This window comes from Mytilus californianus, unplaced genomic scaffold (genome assembly GCF_021869535.1).
Source record: "Mytilus californianus isolate M0D057914Y unplaced genomic scaffold, xbMytCali1.0.p SCAF_2, whole genome shotgun sequence".
NCBI classification, from domain to species: Eukaryota; Metazoa; Mollusca; class Bivalvia; order Mytilida; family Mytilidae; genus Mytilus; species Mytilus californianus.
Window position 1 is genome coordinate 85,038,318 of NW_026262668.1, and position 8,849 is coordinate 85,047,166.

Sequence of the window (8,849 nt, forward strand, 5' to 3'; positions counted from 1 at the left end):
AAGTGTATTATTTAGTTATTGCCCTTGTACCTTGGATAGATAAAATATGTGCAACGCGGGGGACATTGGAACTCTGTTCTTTGATTTTTATATTATATTAAAAAAAACAATTCATTATATACAGGCACAATTTGTATGGCACTATACACAAGGTAAACTCGTATAGCATTACATTATGAACAGTCTCCTTGCATTACAATAGATACATTCTAATAAAATTACACTAGGTACTTTTTTTTAGCATCATACTGAATGGATACATTATCATAACATCGCCCTTGGTACATTCTTATAGCATTACATCCGTACATTTATAGCATTACATCCTTACATTTATAGCATTACACCAGTACATTCATCGCATATCACTATACACAAAGCTTTAGAATTGCACTATACAATGCTATAGCATTACTATATACACAATGCTAAGGCATAACACTGGGAATGATCTGTGCAACGGGAAGTTATATCAAAAATTATTTCCTTTGTTACTGAAACTCCAGCAAACATTATATCATGCTTTGTCGTGTAGTTAAAGAAAAGGGAAATCGACCGAGACAGGAAATTTTAAAATAAAATTGCAGAGTTGTGTCACATGCATGTGTGTGAACCTGACAAATAGAATGGGTTTTGTACGCAATACCTCGAATAGCGCCGGAAATGGTGAGGATGAAAAGATGCAGAAAATTATATTTACTATTTTCAAATACAAACACGCAGAAATAAGATTTAAACAAAAGACATGTATACGCGATCCCAATATTATAACCGAATTTTTAAATATGTATAGAATCATTCTGCCAACGCTGTGCTAACATGACAATTTCAAACTGGATATTTGATTCATAATTATTAGAACAATACAAACATTTCAAAAAAGATGTGGAACACAGTCTAATTCAGAAAAGATGGAGTTAAAGTCTATACAGTAACTTTCTTTCACTTGCATATTTATTTGCCAATTTGCATTTTCTTTTTTGGCAGCAGAAATATCCTTAAAAATTAGTCAGTTTATTTCCTTATCAATCGATTACGCTTGAGCATTTGCAATAATTAGGAAAACGGGTTATACACACTCACGATTTTTGTTACGACACTGTACAGTATAATAGCGTTATAGAGTATAATTTGTGGTGACGTTACAATAGACATCAATAACGTCGCCGAATATTTTTCATTTTTTCCGCTCAAAATCAAACTTCCAGAGGATATAGCTTGGAAACTAGCACTTTCTTTGCACCAATGGATTCGTCGTTCATTTTTGAATCGCATTTAATTTTTTTTAAATTCTGTGGACCAACGAATTAGAAAATCTTGTATTGTTACAAGCAGAATCCACATGTAAAATTAAAAAAAAATCTGTGGAGTAATTAATTACGTACACTTCGCCTTAATTAAGCCAAACACATAAATAATTTTAACTAATATTTCCTTTTTTTAGATTTGGGGAAAAAAAGAGGAAATTTTGGCAAAATTTTATTCCAGGGTTAACTGGGGGTGGCCGGGTGTTATTTACACCCTGGTAATTAACCAATGAGATTCTTGCTTCGTAAGAAATAAATATTTAAGTCTATGGTCACTTAAACAAGGGAAAAAATCAATTGTTCAACATATTTATAACCTTTGCTTATGTGTCCCATGGTTTTTGAAAAAAAGGAGCGTTTATCTTTTACTTACATTTGATTATAAATAAATATACTATCTTACTAAACATCCTTAATCGGGCTGCAAAAGTGTTGTGGAGTCAGGACATAGAAGGTGTTAGTGAATTTTTCACGAGATAAAAGGTACAAACTATAAACAGTGAACTTCTTGAAACTTTAAATATTACATGTATCAACTGAGTTAAAATTACAGAGGATCTCCGTGACATTCCTGATATTCATTACAGGTGAAAATAGAGTTATTGATGAAAACAGATGTATTTAACAGAACATTGATTTTATGCGATGACAATGCTAAATGATTTATTTTTTTATTAGTGTACTATATAGTTTCGAATATCACATTTCTGTGAGAAAGACACAGTGTTCATTCGTTATTTACATGGTGGCAAATATTGCATACCTGGGATATAGACAAATTGTTCAATTTGGTTCAATTACATGAATTTCAAAGAATTTTCTAAAGAGAAAAAAAAATAGTCGACAAATGTCCATCACAGCGCGCTTGTAAATATAATTGTTCGTTTATATTTTTTTTCTTTATGCATTTTGAAAAAATGATTGTTAATGATTAGTCATGCTGATACCGGAGACCAGTTAGGGAGCGATGGGGTAATATGAGCCGAAAATTGTTCGTTCAAACGTTATTATAATTGTTGATTTCATATCTTTTTATATTTCATTGAAATATTTATATCTGTCTTTATTTTTAAGCATTGCGCAACAAAGAATAAAGATAATTTGACACGTAGTGATATAATTGCCGAATGCGACTCTTGACAAACTTTAGAAACAAAACACGTTTTAATCTATGTTTCCCGCTTTCGGCAAAACATGAATGTATATTATTTGTTAACAATATATTTTGATTGTTTCACTTCCGTATGTCAATCAATATGTATGTTTTTATTTTGTAGTCACACCAATGTCCAAGTAAGGGGAAGGGATTGGCGCTAGCAAACATTTTTAACCCCGCCACATTCTATATGTGCCTGTCCCAAGTCAGGAGCCTGTAACTTGTTGTTCTCGTTTGTTGCTGTGCATCATATTTGTTTTACATTTATTGGTTTGTACACAAACCAGGCCGTTATAGTTTTCTCGTTTAAATTGCTTAACATTAGTCATTTCGGAGCCTTTTATAGTTTACTATGCGGTATGAGTTTTGCTCATTGTTGAAGGCCGTACAGTGACCTATAGTTATTAACTTCGACGTCATTTGGTCTCTGGTGGAGCATTGACAATCATACCACATCTTCCGGCTTATTTTATTTTTAGCTAAAAGCAAGGAATTAATCGTAGAGGGGGTATTTTAATATGGTTATATCTCTTTTCAAGTATATTGTTATCCAAAGCTTTTGTAAAATCATAAAATCCAACCGCATTCAGTTAGAACTGTTACAGTTAATGTTCTTGAAGTTGCTTCAACAGAATACCGTCTCCCATTATACATACTTTTCAATGCTTTCGTGGCAAATTAATGTGAAAATCAAAATCTGGTGTAAAATATTTTAGTTTCCATTATACCAAGTAAAACAAGTGACTTTAAAAGGATCAGTCTGTTTATTAAAAGTTCAAAATGTATTATATAAGTTTGTCTATGTTAGATCCAGTCGTTACATGTAAGCAGAATGACGTGAAGACATGTGATGTTTTATTGGATGACAAAAATCCATAGGTTATTAAACCAAAAGATCGGAAACAATATAAGACATCAAGTTATCATATAATATTGAGATCGGCAACCAATATAGCATCAAAAATTGTCTTGTGATATAACTCAAAAGTTCCTGCGGATGCAGGCGAGGGTGATGCACAAACTCTCCAAAGATTGTGAAATACAGCAAAAGACCAATCGCTTTCGCTAAAGCAATTTTTCCTAAATTGCGTTGAAAACGGTCTCTGATTGTTTGTTCCCGATCTACGACAAAGTTCTATCGTGCATACATAAGGTTTAGGGCCCACTGTAACTTCATCAGGAAGAAGAATGTCAGGAAAGGTTGCAACTGTTTCTAATTCATTGTAGAGAGAGCAAGACTTTATATATTTTGGGAAAGGATTAAAATATTTTTTTAAAATACGCGTGTCAGTACAACGGAAAAGTTTTTGTTTTAACTCAGTTAATGGACATTGGTATGCATGGTATAATCGGGATTGATGGTCCCGAAATGACAAATTTAAAACCATTAAAACGAGAAAACTAACAACCTAGGTCAATTTATGTACAAAACAATAAACGAAAAACAAATACGAAATACAGCAATAAACGACAACAACTGAATTACGGGCTCATGACTTGGGACAGGCACATACAGAATGTGGTGGGGTTACACATGTAAACTGGCGCCCCCTAACCTGGGACAGCGGCGTAACAATACAACATAAGAACAAACTATTAAAATCAGTTGAAAAGAGATAAAGTCACAGATCGATACGAAGCACATAAAAACCCTAACAAACACTAAAAAGTACAGACCTGAAAGTACTCGCAGTTACGGAAAGCTAGCGTAAAGGTGACAACATCTAATTAAAAATCATTTGTCTAAGACTAAAGTACTCATCAGATGATACAAAGCAGAAAAAAAACATCTAACAAAAATACAGACAGGACATGGCAGGGTATTTGTACATCCCTAACAACAAAAAAGACACGATGTACAGATCCGAGAGTACTCGCGGTTACTGACAGCTAGTTAAGAAAAAAAATATCAATCAGTACACATCCAACATCCAATGGATTTAGTGTAAATATGTCATTACATTCAAACCATGAAATATGGAGATGTGGTATGCTTTCCAATGAGACAACTTTCCATCAAAGACCAAATGACGTAGATGTTAGCTTGCTTACATTGCTTCATTTGAGATCTCTCAATTACCATTACACTATGAATTACTTATTCAAAAAGATATTTTGTCACCAAATGCCTTATGAAATAGAACATCATCATATACACTAATATATATATAATTATTTTGCTCCCTCGACAAAATGGCGGCAGCATATTTTTTTAACCGTGTCCTTTCGACCGTCCGTCCCGCACTTAGTATATAGGGTTTACACGGCTAATGGACTACATGTTTTTCATCTCAACTTTTAAATTATGTGCCTGCTGTTACATGTAGTACATATACTAAAGGTGTGCATATTGTCAGGATTTTTTTTTAAATTACAGGTTGCTGAATTTGACATTTTGATAATATATAAAGGCACGTAGAGTACAGAGTCCGGCTTACTCCTCCTACATGTACATTTTTAAGCTTGCAGTTTTATATTGGGTCTAGTGATTTACTTATATAGAGGGTGCATATATATATGCGCAGGATTATTTTTGCATAATTTTCAACGAATGACAGAATGTTGAACTTTGTCTTTTTAAGGGAAATTTTGAATACAGTTTGCAAGGTTTGTTGACAAACTACGCACACAACTCACACGTTTACATCATATAGAGTATACTATATTGAGAATGTGTTTTTTATCAGGATATTGATTTTTTTTATAATTTTCATCAAATGTGTTTTAGACACAACTATTTCAAATTGTATTGTATCGTCCTGAACATGCATGAAATATTTGCCACTGGACGTTAAGGAACCATCAATCAATCAATTCAAATTGTATTTCAACATCACTGTTGACTTAATAAAATTTTGAAGCACTTTATTAATGCATGGACGCAGTGGTGACATCAACGTTGTCTGGTTTAGTAGGGTTAAGTTGCAGTTTTGAAAAGTTAAATCTTCACCTGGTTAGGATGAAATAAAATCAAATCAGTAGAATGTTATTTGAATACATAGGAAATTTACAAAACCTGACAGGAGAAATAAAAATAAAATAACAAACACCATTCAGATCCTGTTACATATTTTTTCAATACCTCTGAGCATGCTGAGTAAAAAACACGTTATTCTGTATTCAGTAAGGTCACATGCACGTTTTCTGTCAAATTCTAAGCGTGTCGGTCAACTTTGAAGCAATTTATCTAAAAAAGTAAGGATGGTGATATATGTGTTTCTATACATGCAAGGATTCAGTATACAATCCTGGATATTATGTTAGTTTTTAGTCTTTCTCTGTATATATAAGAACATAGCCATCCAATCAAAAATCTGAAAAAAGAAGTAAAAAACACGGCATTTTCACTATATATATCTATGTAAATTTGTCGCCAAAATTGACATTTTCTTATGAAAATTACAAAAAAAAACAAAAATGGTGACCTCCATTTTTTATTTCATATTCCGATGTAACTCGAATCAAAGTACAAGTGTGCCAAACCTTTCAGAAATGGGGAGATATGCCATTTGGTATCGTGTTACCTTAACAGTTAGGGAAAAACACGACCTTGTTCAAAGCCAAAATATAGGTATCAACTGATTGTAGAACAGTAAATGTACATATGTGATCTGCAATAATATTTAGTTTGGTTTTAATTTAATAATATACTTATTACAAAATCAATATTTATACCGATAAAACAATATTCAAAGATCTAATTAAAGTGTTGAATTAGTAACCTTTTAGAATATGTTTATTTAAAGGATTGATAAGTTAACCTTGATCGTATCTAAATTTACAAGCTCGGTAAACAATATCACCGTAAAAATTAGGATGTGCTATCCCGTTTGAAATAAGTCTTCTATAGGTACAAACCAAAGCTTTGTATGTATAAGTAAAGGTTTTTAGAAATATGGGTAACGAAATTCTTCACTAAATACTTTACCAGTAATATATAGATTACGTTCATGAATTATTAAAATAGTAACACAGACACGGGAATAGCGAACGAATTGGGGTGTATACACGCCGTAAGATGGTACCAAAGGAACACTATGTCTAAAAAAATGAAAATTAACAATAGGGAAAGAAAAATCGTCCCTTGTGTCGTATTTTTTTTGGTACTGTTTCCCATGTACAGCTGATATATCTAAATCTAGGAAAGGGCAGTTATTTCTGTTTATATTTGATTTATATAGAGAAAGTTCCATTGGGTAAATGTCGGCAGTATATATAAAAAATCTTGATTGGTTATTTAACGAAAAAATATCATCAAGATAACGGTAAGTGTTGTTGAATTTAGATAGGTCTTTCCTGAGTTTGGCCTTAAACTGTTATTCCAAACAGTATAGGAACAAGTCTGCTATTAAAAGGGCGCAATTGGTGGCCATAGAAATACCTAAAACATGCCCGATAAACTTTATTTCCGAAACGTACATAAATATTGTCAAGAAGAAAATTTACATCTTCGATCAATTCACCAGATCTCAAGTAAGTATATCTAAAAATGGTCAGCAGATATATATGATTGTGTGAGAAATAAAGTGCAAATAGAAGTGTAAAGATTGATTTTTGTCTTGAGAAGTTTTTAAGCTACATTAATGAAGTTCACATTCTTTCAAAACTACGAAGTGGAACATTGAAACTAAATGTTGAAGTTGATCGTTTCTCTGATATACCAAGAGAACTGAGTTTATGTATATGTTGCGGCATGCATTATGTTGAGAACGAATTTCATTTTGTATTGGTATGTCCAGCATACAGAAAAATCAGAAATATTATTTTGCCACGTTATTAATTTTCATGGCCGAATAGTTTAAAATTATCATTTTTGTTGAAAACTACTTCTAGATCGCTTACAAATAAGTTCTGTAACTATTTGAAGAATGTATGGAAAGCTAGATCGGATATTATTGGTTAGTTATATTATTATTATATTGTTCTCTGTTACCAGTCTTTTGTCATATTGTGTATATATTATGTACTGCCATTTCAGGTCATGTATACTCTTGCAGTTAAATATTCATTCATTCATTCATCTAGCATATTTACCTTTCTCAGTAGAGAAGAAGGCATTATATGAGTTACAGCAAATTAATTTGCATGCAATCAGATTTTTCAAACGACTATTTAATTACTTGACTGAGGAAAAGCTTTGTTTGATAAGATTGTGTGGAGGTGTAGTGTAAAGAGTTGAAAAGTAAAAGAAAAACTGTCAACCGAATTAAAAGGACCACCAAAAACACGTAATTTATCTAAAACATCCAAAGAATTTTGTACACTCCAAAAATAGTTAATTCCACTCTTTTCATATGATTTTATTAAAAAGTTAATGATAAGTTCTTGATGGTAGTTAAAATATAAAAATAAAAAGATGTGGTATAATTTCGAGTGAGACAACTCTCCACCAGAGACCAAATGACATAGAAGTTAACAACTATTTGTCACCGTACGGCCTTCAATAATGAACAAAACCCATACCGTGTACATAGTCAGCTATAAAAGGCCCCGAAATGACAATGTAAAACAATTCAAACGAGAAAACTTACGGCCTGATTTATGTAAAAAACAATGAACGAAATAAAAATATGATATATAGCAGCAAACGACAACCACTGAATTACAGGCTTCTAACTTGGGACAGGCACATATAGAATGTAAGCGGGCTCCCAACCCTCCCCCTAATCTGGGACAGTGGTGTAACAGTACAACATATGAACAAACTATAAAAATCAGTTGAAAAGGGCATAACTCATCAGATCGATACAAAGCAGAAGAACAAGTAACAAACACACAGACCGGACGTGGAAGGGTATTTGTACATCCCTACAACAAAAAAGTCATTAAGTACAGATATGAGAGTACTCACAGTTACTGACGACAGCTAGTTCAAAGCCAATAACAACAAATAAAAAAATCATATATCTAAGACTAAAGTATCAGCAAGCACACATCCAACATCCAATGGATTTAGTGTAAAGACATCAATAACAGTCAGAGAAAAACATGACCTTGTTCAATGCCAAGATACAGGTATCGACAGATTGTAAAACCGTGAATGTGCATATGCATTTGTATATAACAATAATATTAGATTGGTTTTAATTTACTGATAACAAAATCAAAATTTATACCAATTAAACAATATCTAAAGATCTAATAACAGTGTTGCATTTGAATTGGTAACCTTTTAGAACAAGTTTATCTAAAGGATCGATTAGTTAACCCGCATATAATGCCGATTACATTACTTACTGACCGCTCACATATAATGCCGATTTCAAATACTTACTGACCGCTCACATATAATGCCGATTTCAAATACTAATTGACCGCTCACATATAATGCCGATTTCAAATACTAACTGACCGCTCACATATAATGTCGATTTCAAATACTAACT